Source organism: Pipistrellus kuhlii, unplaced genomic scaffold (genome assembly GCF_014108245.1).
Source record: "Pipistrellus kuhlii isolate mPipKuh1 unplaced genomic scaffold, mPipKuh1.p scaffold_m20_p_8, whole genome shotgun sequence".
Taxonomy (NCBI): domain Eukaryota; kingdom Metazoa; phylum Chordata; class Mammalia; order Chiroptera; family Vespertilionidae; genus Pipistrellus; species Pipistrellus kuhlii.
In genome coordinates, this window is record NW_023425584.1 from 18,688,992 (window position 1) to 18,704,690 (window position 15,699).

General features: G+C 56.0%; 1 protein-coding gene across 2 annotated transcripts in view; it reads left to right on the plus strand.

Moving 5' to 3' along the window:
* The first annotated feature begins 697 nt into the window (after positions 1-697).
* PDGFRB (platelet derived growth factor receptor beta) overlaps positions 698-15,699 on the plus strand; it is a 39,065-nt gene continuing 24,063 nt past the window's right edge. The window contains exon 1 of one of the 2 annotated variants that reach the window (XM_036424253.2): positions 698-1,170. The gene's annotated coding sequence lies outside the window, so the exon portion shown is untranslated. Of the gene's footprint in view, positions 1,171-14,608; positions 14,621-15,699 lie in introns of those variants that run through there. The other variant, XM_036424255.2, reaches the window with a different exon arrangement.

The following is a 15,699-nucleotide window of genomic DNA, read 5'->3' on the forward strand; positions in this document are numbered from 1 at the left end:
TCTTCCTTTGAGAAGTGATTGACCATCTTGGAAGGTCTTTTCATCTTTTCCAAGTCACCTCTTCCCAGAAGCCCTCTCTGATTTCCTCCTACCTCAGTGAGAGGCCCCTCTCTGCCCCCTGCCCTCCCTGGGAGTACCTGCCTGAGCATTGTCTCTCTCTTCCACCAGCCTGGGTGCCCCTGAGGTCAAGGACTGTATCCTACTGGCTACTGCATTTCCAGCACTCAGTACAGCCTCTGGCACACAGTAGGTATTCAACATACTTGTTCAATGAATGGATGTTGAGTGAATCAACTGTGTAAGTGATTAGAGGTCTCTTTATAGATGGGGAAACTGAGGCACAGAGAAGGGACCCACCCCCAGGTGCCATGGCGAGGGGAGGCTGCCCCCAGAGACAGGCATTAGGCTAGTGGGGCTGGGGCACTCTTTAATAAAAGTGACTCAGCGGCTGGCTGGCGTGGGCTGTGGAATTTCTAAACATCCCCTCACATCCTGAGAGAGCAGGCAACGGGAGGGAGCAAGCCGAGGGAAAAGAGGAAGAAAAACAAGAAACTTGGGGGAAAAGAAAGAGAGGAGGGAAAAAAAACCCTAAAATTGAAAACAGACACACGCGGCGTCCACCCTCCCCGCTCCTCCACCCCCCCCCTTCTCCAGCTGGGCCAATCAGAGGCCGCCCTGCAGCCTTTCCCCCTGAGTAGGGGGGCAGGGAAGCCCACAATGGTGTGAGCTCCGGGGGCTGCCAGCCGCCCCGCAGTCCCCGGCCCGCCCCGTCTGGGACCCAGGATCGCTCATTGCGGAACTTGGACCGGGAGGAGGAGGAGGACGAGGAGAGAGCTGGGCCCTTCTGACCAGCACCCTCCTGGGGCAGCAGCCTGCGTGGAGCGACACCGACAGCCAGACCCAGGGCGGCCCCTCCTGGCTACCCTGCTCCTCCCGAAGGATGCTTTGGGCGTGAGGCCACTCCTCACCCTGCAGCCCCCCACTCTCTCCCCTCTCCAGAGGCTCCCGTGGCCCGCAGCGGTCCCTCCTGCCCTCCGACCCAGCGGCTTCCCCATTTCTGGCTAGCAAAGACTTTCTGGATAACAGGAGAGGGCAGTGAGGAGGACTTCCTGGAAGGGGTGACAGCCCAGGGCCTGGACCTTGCCCACACCAGAAGGCATCATCAGCAAGGTAAGTGCTCGTATTGGGGGGAGAGGGGGGACGGGACCCCAGCCCCTTGTCCTGTCCCCCTACCCCAGCCTGTGCCTTCTCCAGTAGGTCAAAAAATGTAAAATATTTTTAACAAAACCAGATGGGAGGAGACTGGAGGCAGTGGGCAAAATCAGGGATGGAGGAACCAGCTTTCTCCTCCTTCCTGCTTAGGCTGCTTCTGGGGGAGAGTGGCCCAGGACCCCTCAATCCTGCTATCCCCCCCCTCGTCAAATAAAAATAAATCCCGGAAGTTTCTGGGTGGCATGCTGAGGGGGGTCTCCAAAGCACAGCAGCGCCTGGTGGAAACAGGGACTTCGGGGAGGGGAGCAAGAAGGAAATTGGGAGATGGCAAGCAGGGCACACAGAAAGGGGAACTAGCAGGGGACAGGGGACCCCAAAGCCATAGCCCTGTCCCTCAGCCCAGGCCTTGTCCCTAAGAGTCCGTTTGGCTTTCGGCCAGTAGGGCGCCAGGCAACCTCTGGGGATTTAAATGGATTTGCAAATTTTCCAGATTCCTAAGATGTCCTTCCAAACCCCCAGTGGCTGGGAAAGTTCGAAGGGAAGGCGAGGGGGCTGGGGCTTGGCAGGCCATGTTCACGCAGGTGGGGCTGGGGGTCCGGGACCCGGCCCTGGGATGTGGGGGCCCCTCTGTGAAGAAGGGGGATCCGGAGCTGGGCCCTTTCCCCTGGCCCCAGGCCTCAGCTCAGGCCTCGGGCCAGCTCCCTCCTTCCACTGCTTCTCCACTCGACCCTGAAACAAACATCGGACCACAATTCCGCTGTGCATCTGTAGAAAGCCCAGCCCCCTCACCAAGCTTCCCTTGATGGGCACTCACTGCCACCCAGGACTATGTGGAGGGCTTTATACGCGTGATCCCGTGTAATGCTAACCAGCAACTCCCGTCTTTCGGGTGGGGAAACTGAGGCTCACAGCAGCAACACGACTGTACCACACAGCAAGTCAGTGGCAGCGAGCTGGTACAGAGTAAGCTCCCTGCCCTGTCCCTCCCAACTCGTTCCTTGTGTTCCTGTTAACTTCCGGTCAGACACCAGGATTCCCCCAAGGAACTGGCACAATCGTACCTATGGACACGTCCTACACATTCCCTCCAAGGAGCCTTCCCACTCCGCCTCCTCCAGGCAGCCTTCCCAGGTTCCCCCCGTCTTCCAAGTGCTCGCCAGGCCCTTCTCCCTGGTGACTTGTTGCTTGGCCCTTTCTTCCCCTTTGTGTTCTGTTTGCCTGTCATAGATCTTTCAGGCCCTGGGCTTCCCCGTCTTATGTTCTGTCCCTCGTGTCCTCCTCTCCAGCAAAGGGGCTAAGATAATCTCCTCGTGACAGGGAGGAGGGACTGGCTGAAGAGCCTCTGTTCTCCAGTGTGAGTCCAAGAACCCCAGGCCTCCTGCCTTCGCTCAGGTAGCCTTCCAGAACACCGTGCAGTTCCTCCAGGCTGCGTTTGTCTCTGTCAAACGAGGAGGGGTGTCCCTGCCTGCATCTGTGATCCCACAGTGCACAGAGGCCTCCAGCGACAGCTTCTGAAGTCACGCAGCCCTCCTTGCCTCCGCGCTGAGTCCACAGCACACGGGGACAGGAGGACCCCGTTGGTCACTGTCATTAAGTGCTGAGCCCATCCAGGCACAGGGCAGGCCTTCGAGTCAGTATTGCCCCCCCTGCTTTGCCGACAAGGGAGCCAAGGCTTGGAGAAGCTGAGTGGCTTTCCCTGGGTCACACGTTAGAGTTGGTCGTGGGACCACGGTCTGCCTGAATCCAAAGACTTAACCCCCACGCTACCCTGGTCGGAGGGGAGCGTCTCCATCTTCCCACAGAGCCTCTCCTGGCTCCAGCGCCATCAGCAGCAGGAAGTTCTGTGTCGGGCCTGACTTGCTCCCAGGTCCACCTGGCCCTGGCTTGGTCCTGAACGAGGGCCATCTGGTCAACACCCCCCCCCCTTCAGCAGTGCTCGGGCAGCCCTCCCGCCTCTGTGGGAAGAAGAGCTGAGACTTGTAATTGCCCACAGATGTGGGCAGCGGAAAGCACCATGGATTCAGAGTCAGGAGACCTGGCGCTTGCCCTGGCTCAACTCAGATCCCTTGTGTGGCCAACCTCAGGCCCATGTCTTCTTTCTGGGGCTGCATCCGCTTCTGGAAGGCAGTGGGCACCCTGGGTAAACAGCGCCAGGTTTGGGCATCCGCCGACCAGGCATTGTCCCCCATTCAGCTTTTGGCTGACTGCGTGACCCTGGGCCAGTGCTCTGCCTCTCTGGCATTGGTCCCCCACTCTGTGAGCATCAAGCCAGTGTGTGAGCTCCAGGAGCTAACAGCGTAGGTAAGACTGTCAACACGGTCCCTGCACCTCATGGGCTGGACCCAATGTCATTGTCTGGGCAAGGGCCACGCTCTCCTGCCTCCTGCACAGAACAGCTTGGCCATGAACTTCATCTGCAGTCTGCAAAAAGCTATGCCCGTGGGAGGGACCTGGCCACCATTGGCATTCTAAAGGCTCACCGCCATCTTCCAGGCACAGTCTGCCTGAGGCCCAGCTGCTTCTCGGCTGAGGGAAGGGACTCGGGGTGTTTTGCTCAGGACAGGCAACTGAGGGTGGTAAAGAGGGAGGAAGGAAGGAGAGGGTCCCCAGACATCCCTGAAATACATCCCCTGCCTACCCCCCATTTTTTGCACATGGTTCAGACCCTGCAGTCAGTGGACCTGGGAAAAGGGGAGACCTTCCTCCACTACTTTCTGCCATCCCCTACCCCACACGCACCCCCAGGAGCCACCCAGAGGCTCCTTGATTGGAAAGCCGTGTGCACGGGATAATATAACGGACCGGCCCTTTCTGAACACTTCCATCGAGTTTTACATCCGTTCCCTCGAAGCTCACTGAGTATTTCTCAGCGCTTAGAACAGGCCGGCATTCAGTAAGTGCTTAAATATTTGCCCGAACTAATTTAATAATTACATCAACCTCCAGGAGCAGATATAAATTCTCTCTGGGTTCCAGATGAGGACATGCCCAGAGAGGTTAAGTCAGTTGTCCAAAGTCCCACAGCGAGGAAGTTGTGGGGCCGGGACTTGCACCTGGGTGTCTGTCACTCCAGCGCCCTGAGGAGAGGCTGGATGGGACTTAGGTCCCCCCTACAGACCCAGCCTAAACTCTGAGAATGCGCCTCAGCCATGGGGGTGGTCCTGAGACCCTGAAACTCACCTCGGATGCCTCTGGGGGAGTCAGTCCCTCTCGGGGCCTTCGTGTTCCCATTGGTAAAGTAAGGAAGTTGACCGAGGCGATCTCTTAAGCTCCTTCCAGCCCTAAAACAATCCCAGGATTCCAGGCCGATGCAGCCCAGGCTGGCAGCCGCTGTGTACTCAGGGATCATGCATATTTAACTTCACGGTGGAAGGGTTTTTTTCTTACCCTTTTTCTCTGTGTTGCAGAAAGTGGTCAGGATCGATGACCACTAATGGAAAACTGTTCCCTGCAATAACCGGGAGAACTTTCGGACAATGAAGAGCAGCCAGTTAATGCGCTCCGTTTCTCAGGGAGCAGAGCCTGCGTGCCCGTTGTCCCGGGACACTGAGGGAGGAGGGTAGGGAGGTGGGCCTGCTAGGGCGTGTCTGGGATGCTGTGACCATATAGGTCTTTTCCAATGCTCACTTTTTTTCTTTTCTTTTTTTTACCTCATATGCTCTGATTTCAAGAGGAAATAAGGCTTTGGCCAGTGGTAGATGGGCACAGGAGGGAGTCCAGAGGTGAGGGAGGGGAGGCCAAGACGCACTTCTGCTGTGAGGGCTGCAGAACTCACACGCTTGTTGATGCCGGTGCAGAAGTACACCTCCTGTCTTAGGAGGTGGGGGCAGCAGAAGTTGCAGGCAAACGAGCTTCCTGAACCCAGGTCTCAGGCCTGTCCCCCCTTCCCAGATGTTTTCTGGGCACCCCGCCCCGAGTCTAGCCATAAAAGAGTATTTATTGCTTTAGCTGCATTGTTGCTTTCTCTTCGCCTCACTTCAGATCAGCGCTATTTGACGTCTCGGTGCCCGGAACCTTTCATCTGGGACCGGCTTCTCCGCTCTCTGATGGGAAGGGCTGTCCCTGGGGAGGTGGGGGCAGCAGAGCCAAGGGGTCAGACAGCTCCTGAAGGTCAGAGATGAAAAGGATGTTTGTGGACACCGCTCAACTTCCTTATTATATGGGTGGGACACGGAAGCCCAGAGAGGGGAGGATGTGCCTCGGGTTGTACAGATGACAGCGATAGCACTGCGCCCAGGGCCCGGGGCGGCAGGCACGGCCTTCGCTCTATGCCGCCCAGAGTGTGCAGGCTGCATGCAGCTCTCCCTGCGCCAAGGCCACAGGGCAGAGCTTGGGTTGACTAGGAGCGAGGCCGTCCTGATAAGCGGTGGGAATCCCCCTGGGTGGTTTTTGAGCCACGTGGCCTTTGGTTACGTGGCTTCTCCATTCTGGCCATACTTTCCTTTTATGTAAAATGGGGAGGAGGGCTAGGGAGCAGCAAAGTGACCCTAGAGGTTCCATCCAGCTCTGCCCTTAGCCCCTGAGGACCCCTAGCAAGCACCGAGAGGGATAAGCAGACTGGCGGGTGGATGGAAGGGTAGACGGACAGATGGCCTTCCCTTTAGTCCAGGGGGCAGGGGTGACTTCATGAGCACCCCACCAGCGCAGTCCCAAAGGCTTCTGTGCTCAGGAGGGCCTGCACGTGAAATCCTTCATCCTTTTTTAACAAGGGGCCCTGCACTTTCGTTTTGCATGTGGCCCTGCCAGAAGGTTCAGGCTGGGTCTGAGATGGCGTCACCCCCAAACCTGGTCTCGTTGCCTCCTGTCTCCATTCTAATCCATGCCTGCTCACAAAATGCCAACCTGCACCTGCCACTCTCCTAGTAGAGCCTCCCACCCCCCCATAGTGCTTGGGGTTGCACCATCATGGCTGCCCAGCCAGTTGCTAGCCCCCAACCCTCACTGTCAACGTCCTGAAAACTGGCTTCCTTGTACCTTCAGGCAAAGCCCAAATCCTGGCTTGGCACCCCAAATCTTTCCCAAGGTGACCTCTGGCCTCCTTCCCTTCCTCTTCATGGAGGAGCCCCAGTTTCTAGCCTCACAGATGCCTTTCTGCCATTTCTCCCAGTTGACTTGAGATCGCCCACTTCCCTCACCCATGTGGAATGCCCTTCCCTGGCATCATCCCCCAAAGACCCTAAGCCTGAAGGCCACACTCAAGGCCACCCTGTCTCCATTGGAATCATCGTGAGCATGCTGGTTACCACCTACTGAGCACCTGTTGTGTGTCAGGAGCATTTTGTCATCATCTTTAGCTCTCACAGCAGCAGAAAAGCAATCCCTTCTGCCATTTTCCGGGAAATTGGAACTTGGGGAAGTTAAAGTCAGAGGTCATGCAGTTGTGAGGGAGCAGGACTGGCACTCGGTCCTGGATTAAGTGGCTTCGAGCTGGAACTGCTGCCCTGACCGGGCTGGGATCCTGTGCACGTCAGTGTCCTGGGTGGCATCAGGCACAGCGGGCTGGCCTCAGGGCTCCAATTGTCTGTTCTGTCCCCTCCCCAGCCAGTCTCATCACCTCCCTGGGGGAGGAGGGTCGCCCTCGCCTGCCCACCCCAGTTCCCCAGCCTGGTGGTGAGTTCCGACTGATCAGGGGCAACTGAGGCCCCAGGCATGAGGACCAGAAGAGCTGACCCTACCTGGCCATTGGATCTTTCACTCTGTGTCAGCATCTATTGAGCACCTACTGTAAGCCTAATCTAAGGTGACCAGACGTCCCACTTTTGGCGGGACAGGCCCAATTTTTAACAATTTGTCCCGCGTCCTGCGGCGTTTTAAAAAAGTCCCAGTTTTTGGCCGAAACCGGTTTGGCTCAAGGGATAGAGCGTCGGCTTGGGGACTGAAGGGTCCCGGGTTCGATTCCGGTCAAGGACATGTACCTTGGTTGCGGGCATATCCCCAGTAGGGGGTGTGCAAGAGGCAGCTGATCGATGACTCTCTCTCATCGATGTTTCTAACTCTCTATCTCTCTCCCTTCCTCTCTGTACAAAATCAATAAAATATATATATATAAAAAAAAAAAGTGCCGGGATGCGGGACAAATTGATAAAAATCGGGACTGTCCCACCAAAAGTGGGACGTCTGGTCACCTTAGACCCTAATTTCTTCTTAGAAACTTGGAGACATCCCCAAAAATTGGTAGGTAGGTTTCCTCGTTTGTGGGGAAAATCAAACCGAGGGACTAAGACAAAGGTGCAGGAAAGAGCTTGCTGACAAACAGCGGGTTGGAAGGGTCATTAGACGTGGGTCCTGGTCCCGGCCGGGTCTCTGAACCCCTGAATCCCTGGGAGGAATACCCTGCCCCCCACCCCAGCCGTGCCTGCTGACAACACCAATAACAACAGCAGCGGCCCTTCCCGAGGAGCCCTTCTGGGGAGGGGTTTCCTGCGTCTCATTTATCACACGTATCCCTTTGCTGACAAGTCTAACCGGCAGGGTCTCGGCCGTGCACTCCATGCCAAGTGAGTGAGTGAGTGCCTCTCCCCTGAGTGAATAAAGAATAATAATATCGTGACCACTGACTTTGCAGAGGGCTGTACGCCAGGCCCTGCTCTGAGCCTTTTACTTGTATTAACCCCTGCGAGGCCTCCACAAGCTCCCACTTTCAGATCAGAAAACAGAGGCCCAGGGAGGCTGAGGAGGGGTAAGTGGGCGGATTGGGGGTGAATGACGGAAGAGCAGCTGAGCGGGAACAGAGGCAGAGACGGTGAGAAGGAAATGAGACATGGGAGCTTTCTCGCCTCCGGCTCTGCCGCCCGGGAGGGCGCTGAGGGGAATCTCAATGCTCTATAATTGGCACCAATTAATAGCCGGCTCCCCGGGGCCGCCTGCGGGCTCCGGGCTGGTGGGGGAAGGCCGCGTGCGGGTGGGTCAGTCCCAATGGCCTGAGGCCTGCCTGCCCCTGCCCACTTGGCTCTGAGAACCCATTCTACTTGTGGCCCCCACCCCTGCCCTGGGCTGATCCGGGGCTGGCAGCAGCCCGGGGAACAGAAGGTTTGCTTGTCTGTGCCTGCTGCACCCCCACCTCCTCGCCAGCCTCAGCCAGGGACCCCTCTCAGGGGCTCCGTTGGCTGCCAGGGCCTGGCGCTCTCCGTTGCCATGGCACCGCCGGAGATGAGGCTCTGGGGGTGGGGTGTGAGGCAGGGCAACCGAGGGATGGCAGAGGCCTGCAACTCTGGAGCTAGAGAGAGGCCTTTGAACAGTGGTAAGGAGTGCTGGGCCCAGCGGGGCCGGGCCTGGACCCCGGCACAGAGGGCCTACGGCAGAACTGGCACACACCCAGCCCAACTGCTGGGTGCTCCATCTCAGAGGCCCTTGGGCACTCCCCCTGCCGCCCCAGGCTGTCCTCAGGAAGACTCCTCGCATGCACCCAGGGCTGACCCTCAGGCTTTGCAGTGAAGTTGCAGAAAGACTCTCTCCCCAGCTTGACTTTCAAACTCCCTGGTGAGCTGGAGTAGGCCCCTTGTCACGCTGCACCCAGTGAGGGGAGGGACAGGGCTCTAGCTCTGAGGTCCTTCCGTCCCTGAGAGCCTGGTTGAGGGTGAACACACGTAGGAATGTTCCTCGGGAGACAGACCTGCTTCTGGTGGGAGACAAGCAGGCTGGCATGGCAGTTAAGAATGCAGGTTTGGCCCTAACCGGTTTGACTCAGTGGCTAGAGCGTCAGCCTTTGGACTGAGAAGTCCCAGGTTCGATTCAGGTCAAGGTCATGTACCTGGGTTGCGGGCACATTCTAGTGGGAAGTTTGCAGGAGGCAGCTGATCCATGTTTCTCATCAATGTTTCTAACTATCTCTCTCCCTTCCTCTCTGTAAAAAAAAAAATCAATTTTATATATATACATATATATATATATATTACAGGTTTGGAGTCAGACAGGCCTGAGTTTGCATCCCAGTTCCATTGCTTCTGGCTGTGTGACCTTGGACAAGTTACCAGACCTTTCTGAGAGTCAGTTTGGAATAAGGATCATACCCACCTCACAGAATTGTTGTGAAGATAAAACAGAAGTGCGGGGTCCTCTCCTGAAGCAGAGAGCTTAGTCCCAAATTAGTAGGGACCTCTGTTTGTTCTCAGACTGTGGGGCATCAGGACAGAGAATGAAGAAAGATGTCCTGGGTCGGTGAGGTGGTTGGTGGGAAAAAGCAGGACCCGTGAGTAGGAGATACAAGGAGACAAATTGCGCTCCATGTAATGAAAATTTCTGAGGAGCCTAACATCTGAGGAGCCTGAGCTGGCCAAGAATGGAATGGGCCTCAGGTGAGGGGGTGAGATCCCTGTCACAGGGAGGTGCGCAAGTGTAAGATGGATGACCTCTCTGTTTGAAGAGATGGTGGGGGAGATGAGAAGGGGGAGTATTTACAGCCCTCCCAATTCTAAGGCTGTGGGACGCTATGAAAGATGGCACGACTATCTTACCCCCCTTGCCTGCCAGCTTCAGCTTCACCCAGCTGAAAGGAGAGCACAGACTGAGAGGCCAGGAACCAGGGTCAAAGAACAGGGCTGCTGACTCGTGTATTGAGCAGGTACTGTGAGCTGGTACTGCCTTCGCCTCCTGCCTTAGAGAGGCTGTCACCTGGGCGTTGAGCCTGTGTGCTCTGAGGTCAGTCTGCACAGGATTGAGTTCTGGCCTCATCCCTGGCCAGCTCCTCCACCTTGGGAGGATCATTTAACCTCTGTGTGCCTCACTTTCCTCATCTGTAAAACGGAGAAGCAACACTGACCTCATGGATTGCTCTGAGACCATTCCCATAAAGGGCTCAGCCTGGGGGTGGATGAGAGGAGCTGAATTAGCGGTAGCTGTTATTATTAGGTCTAGTAATAATTAATGTCGTTTTCTAATACTTTCTTAAAATCAAATTTATTTAAACAATACAACAAAATTTAATCAACAATATAGTTGCCGTTGTTTTCTACTACTTGTGCCCAACGCTCAGGAAGCATTTTAATCCCTCTGTTGTAAAATTCTTGTGATTTTGATGCAAAAAATTCGGTCAATGCATTTTTGAGGCATTCTTCATTATTAAATTTTTTTCCAAGAAGAAAGTTTTGCAAAGAACAAAACAAATGGTAATCGGAAGGGGCAATATCAGGAGAATATGCAGGTTGAGGGAGAACTTCCCATTCCAACTGGCGCAGTTTTTCAGCAGTGATTCTTGCAGTATGCGGTCGTGTGTTATCGTGGTGAAGAATTACGCCCTTCCGATTAATCAGCGCGGGTTCTTTTTCTCTTAAAGCTTGGGCTAACCTTTCCAATTGGGCACTATACACTGCACTTGTAATGGTTTGGTTAGATGGTAAAAGTTCATAATGAAGAATTCCTTTAAAATTCCACCAAACACACAACATCACTTTTTTCGCATGCAAGTCAGGTTTTGGCGTGGGCTGCGGAGCCTCATTTTTGTCCAACCATTGAGGCCGCCTTTTCAAATTAACATAGAGCACCCATTTTTCATCTCCGGTAACAATTTGCTCTAAAAACGGCAAACGGTTTTGACGAGAGAGGAGCGAACTGCAAATTGTGACTCTTTGATTAGGGTTGTTGTCGGTCAACTCATGAGGAACCCATTTTCCAAACTTTTGGACTTTGCCAAGTGCACGCAATTGATTGGAAATTGTTTTTTGTGAACAATTTAAAGTTGTCGCAAGCTCTTATTGGGTAATTTGAGGATTTTGCACCAAAAGAGCTTGAAGAGCTTCTTGATCAAAATTGGACACACGGCCTCGACCACTCTTGTCATCTAACGAAAAATTTCCCTCGCGAAATTTCTCAAACCAACGCTGGCATTTTCTGGTGCTAACTGCATCTTGACCAAGAGCACTACAGATGTTTTTTGCAGCCTCACTTGCTTTTCTTCCTAATTGGAACTCGTAAAGCATGCAGTGCCAAATATGCTCTTCATCCGCCATCTTCTTAGCCCTAGTTTTGCAACAAAAACCAAACCAAACACAAACTTTTTCAAGCAAAACTTGTTAATTGCACTTCACACGTTCTGTAGATACCACGTGTTTGAAGGTTATGTCAATACAAGTCAACGCCAAGCAAGATTTTAAACGAATGTTAAAACGACATTAATTATTACTAGACCCGACTATTCTTGCCGTTATTGCCAAGGCCTGTAGGTCCTTGTTCTTTTTTGAAGGGCCTGTTGGGGGCTTGGGTTGGGAGCCAGAGGACTCCGGCCCAGGGATCCACTGGGCCTGGGCTCAGCCAGGCCACATGGCCTGGAGGGTGGCTGCGGGGACGAGCAGGGAGGCCGGCGAGGCGCCCGAGGGGGCAGGAAGTGCCTGCTCTTCAGCAGGTGGACAGGGACGAGCAGCTGGCCTCCCTTCCTCAGGGGCCTCCTTCTCGGGCCGGTTCCCAGCCTGTGTGGGAACCCAGGCCCCCTCCTCCGGGTCACCGGCGACCACGAAGCACACACTGAGTGCTTTCCCACGAACCGTTCCAAGTAGCAGGGGCCCACACGGCTCCCCTGCCCCCAAGCGCTCACACTCCAGCAGTGGAGGGGGCGTGCAGCAGGAGGGGGGGGGGCTCAGGCTGGGGGGATCAGTCCGTTCTTTATCAGCCTGGCTCCGATCCAGACAGATGTTTCATTTTATTCTGAACTTCCAGAAAATAGGTCATTTCTTTCCATTGTCTCCCTGGGGAGGCCTCCCGGGGAGAGGAGCACGGAGTGAGTGATGAGTGGGGGGGCCTCACAGGGGCTCTGGGGAGCTGGGAGGGCAGCACCCTCCCTCCCTCAGTCATGATGAGCTGTCTGCAGGGCCAGGGCGCAAAGGCACTTAAAGACGGGGCTAAGAAGCCGCCTCAACAGTGGTCCCCCCTTATCCACGGGGGATGCATGCCAAGTGGGTGCCTGAGACCCCAGATAGTACCGAACCCTATATATGCCATGATTTTCCCTGTACATATGTACCTGTGAGAAGGTAATTGATCAACTAGGCACAGTAAGAGAGTGACAACAATAACTCATAATAAAGAGGAACAATTGTAATAATGCACTGCAATGCAAGTTATGTGACCGTGGTCTCTCTCTGATCACTGCTGATCTGATGATAACGGAGGCAGCTACTAAGTGCCTAGTGGGCAGGGAGCATGTCCAGTGTGGACACGCTGGACAAAGGGATGATTCACGTCCTGAGTGGGACGGAGGGGGGAGGTGCAATCACGTGACTCAGGATGGTGTGCAATTTAAAACTTGGGAATTGCTTATTTCTGAATTTTTCATTGAATATTTTCAGATGGTGGGTAACAAATCGCGGGAAGCAAAACTGCAAATAAGGGAGGCCGACTGTACCCAGGGGTGATGGTGAGCCAGAGGCGGGCCAGGGAAGGGCATGGCCAGATGGGTGTTTCTGAGAGGCTGAGGTGTGAGAAGAGGAGGGAGGGGACAGACCGGAGGGGAAGAGAGGGATGCAGTAGGGCAGCCAGAGGCTGCCTCGCTTATGCTGGAGGGGTAAGGGTAGGGTTGGGGGATCAGAATGATGGTCCATGAAACTGGCACTGTTCTTATACCCACTTGGACGTCCAGACCAGCTAGAGTCCGTGCCAGGCTCTAACTTAGCAAGTTCTGCTGCTTTGTCTGGGGGACCTGGCAGGCCCCTGGCAAATGCGAAGGGCCGCTGGTCCAGCTGCAGCATGGCAGGTCAGGCCTGGGTGACCGAGCTGCATCATGTGTTGTTTGGCCATGTTGCTCTCCCTCTCTGGCTTCCGTGTGATCCTGGGGCTCATGGGGAGATTCATTGTGTGGGATGGAATGCTGAGCCTTCCCTAACAGATAGAAGTGGGTCATAGGATTGATGGGGGCAGGTGGGAGCCCCACAGCCTCAGCCCCTTCCCAGGTTTCTGCCTCCCACCTGTAGCTGACCCTGCTCTCCTGCCTGGCTCCAGGCTGCGGGCTCACACCGGCATCCCAGTCCACTCTGGGTGAAGCCACACGGGCACGCGCGGCCACGCCCAGCCTGTGCTGCCATCACCACCATCACTCTCGCGCTCTCCCGGCTGCTGGCGGGAGGCCTCGATCTCTGGCTCCAGAAGCCTCTTGCCCCCACACACTCCCAGGCCTGGAACTGGCTGCCTTCTCGGAGCTGAGTCATGACATCCTGGCTAGGGCCCCTCCCCAGCATCCCTCCTCCACCCCCCACCCAGCATTCCAACTCGGCACAACTGCCTTCTAGAGCAGGGACCTGGGAAGGGCTCCCAGAACAGCCCTGCCCACCCCATGGACAGATGGGGAAACTGAGGCCCAGAGTGGGGCAGGTCCACACTATAGGTGGGTGACAGAGCAGAGACTAGCACCCACATCCCCTCACTCCCAGCCAGGGATCTGTCCCCTGAAGTGTGTCCCAGAGGCTGTGAAGTGCCCCTGGCATGGAGGAGAGAGCACTGGCCTGCTGGTCAGGAGACCGGAGTCTGTCCCGTTCCTGCCAGCATCCTAACAAGCCGCTCCTCTGACACTGTCTCCAATCCCCGCTTGGCTGGGGCGGTGCAGGCAGCGTGACTCCGATATAAAGGTCTGTGCGTAGCAGAGGAGGGGGACCCTGTGTGGAAGGAAGGGGCAGCCACTGTCCTCTGAACCCTGGGGCCTTGAGCCACCAGATTCCCATCCGAGGCCCAGGCTGGAGGCAAGGGCTGCCCCAACAGGTGAGCTTCTGCTCCCCACTAGCCACCTGAGCCCAGTCAAAACCCTGGGACCTATTGCTGTTCTGCTCCCAGGCTCAGTTTCCCTGTCTGTACAATGGGGCTGGGGAAGGGGTTTGGATAGATGGATGGTCTCCGAGGGCCATGGAGCTCTGACATTCCAATACTAACCCCACGACCCCATGCCAGGCCTCCTCCTCCCTCTGGCATCTTATTCATTCAGAGCATCCCTGGCACCCCCTTCCTCCACAGAGCAGGGCTCCCTCCCACCCCCAGCTCAAAGCCATTCCTGCCCAGCCTGCTCCCTGCTGCCGGACGGAGTGTCCCTGTTCCCTCAGGTGCCCACAGGCCCTCCACAACTCTAACCAGCTCAGCGGCAGCCCTTCACCCTGCCCCTCTGCTTCATTCTCATCTTAGCATTGCCCCGGTATGCACCCACCAAGCCAGAGGCAGGGGTGGGGCTCGTTATGACACCTCTCCCTTTAAACCCCCCCCCCCCAATATCTAACCAGCAGGTCCTGCCGTTGCCAGCTAGATAAACCTCAAACCCAATTGTTTCTCTCAGTTTCACCACCCTCTCCCCGGCTCAAACCAAGTCAACAGAGAAATGCTGGTAAAGCTCAGTCTCTGCTCTCTGTTTCTTGGCAAGTTCCTTAAGTGCTCCCTGTCTCAGTTTCCCATCTGAAACGGGAATGATCACTGTATCTGTCTCACGGAGTCTTCTGAGGAGCAAGTGAGTCAAACGCAGGTCAGGTGCAGCAAATTCACAGCACCCTGGCTTTGCGGCCCGCCTGCACACATATGGATGTGTGTTCAGAGGAGTTTGGGGTCCCAGGTGCACATGTTCTGTGCGCATGTCGTACGTGCACAGGTTGTTTGTCCTGGGTACATATGTCATGTGCCACACACATGTGCACCTCCTGTGGGTGCTGGGAGAGCACACAGGCTGTAGTCTGCTGTGTGTGCATGTGTTAGGCACAGTGGGAGCTGTAGGCGTGCGTGTTTTGTGGGGACGTTGCAGGCGCATGTTGAGGGTCTGCCTGGGGGCCGGCGCTCACATGGCCCGCCGTGCACGGACGTGTTTCTGAGGAGCGTGTGAACGAGTGCGTGGGCAGGAGCCTGTGCTGCGTGTGCACGTGCTCGCGGCGCGCGGCCTCCGCCGCTGGCAGCCGTGCAGGCCCCCCTCCCCGCCTGCCTGTGTCGTGGGAGCCTCAGGACCCCGAGGGAGGGAAGCTGCTGTCGGCGGATGTGGCCAAGATGGACTGGATTTATTTAGATTAAGGCGGTGGGAAAGGAGTGGGGACTCGTGTGTGCAGGAAGGAAAGAGGGCTGGGGCTCTGAGAAAGCTTCGCTGAGCATGCTTGCTCCCCTGGATGTGTGGTCTTTGCTCTGCTCCCCCCAGGGTTCCCCCCTGATTCACTGTGAGGAGCTGGGCAATGGATTATTCCATCTTTGGGCCTCTGTCCCCCAATCTGGCTAAAATACAATAGAAGAAATCATGAGGGCTCCCTGGCACACGGCATTCTTCTCATGGGCAAAAGGGGACTCCCTCTCTCTGTTTCAGGGGCCTCCCTGGGCAGGAGAGTACGGCAGGTAGAGGGATGTCTGTTCCCTGACTGGGACACCCACCTTGTCCCAGGTAACTCCTCGCTGGATGTGCAGCCCTCCCCCTGAAGAAGGGAATTGTTGCAGGCAAGCCTCTCCCTTCCCCTCCCCTCATGCTCCCCGTCCCTCAAATCAGCTGCCTAGCCCTCTCTGGGGTTGGCCGGACCCATGGCAGCCTCTGGGAAGCCCAAAGAGGTCCACACGGTG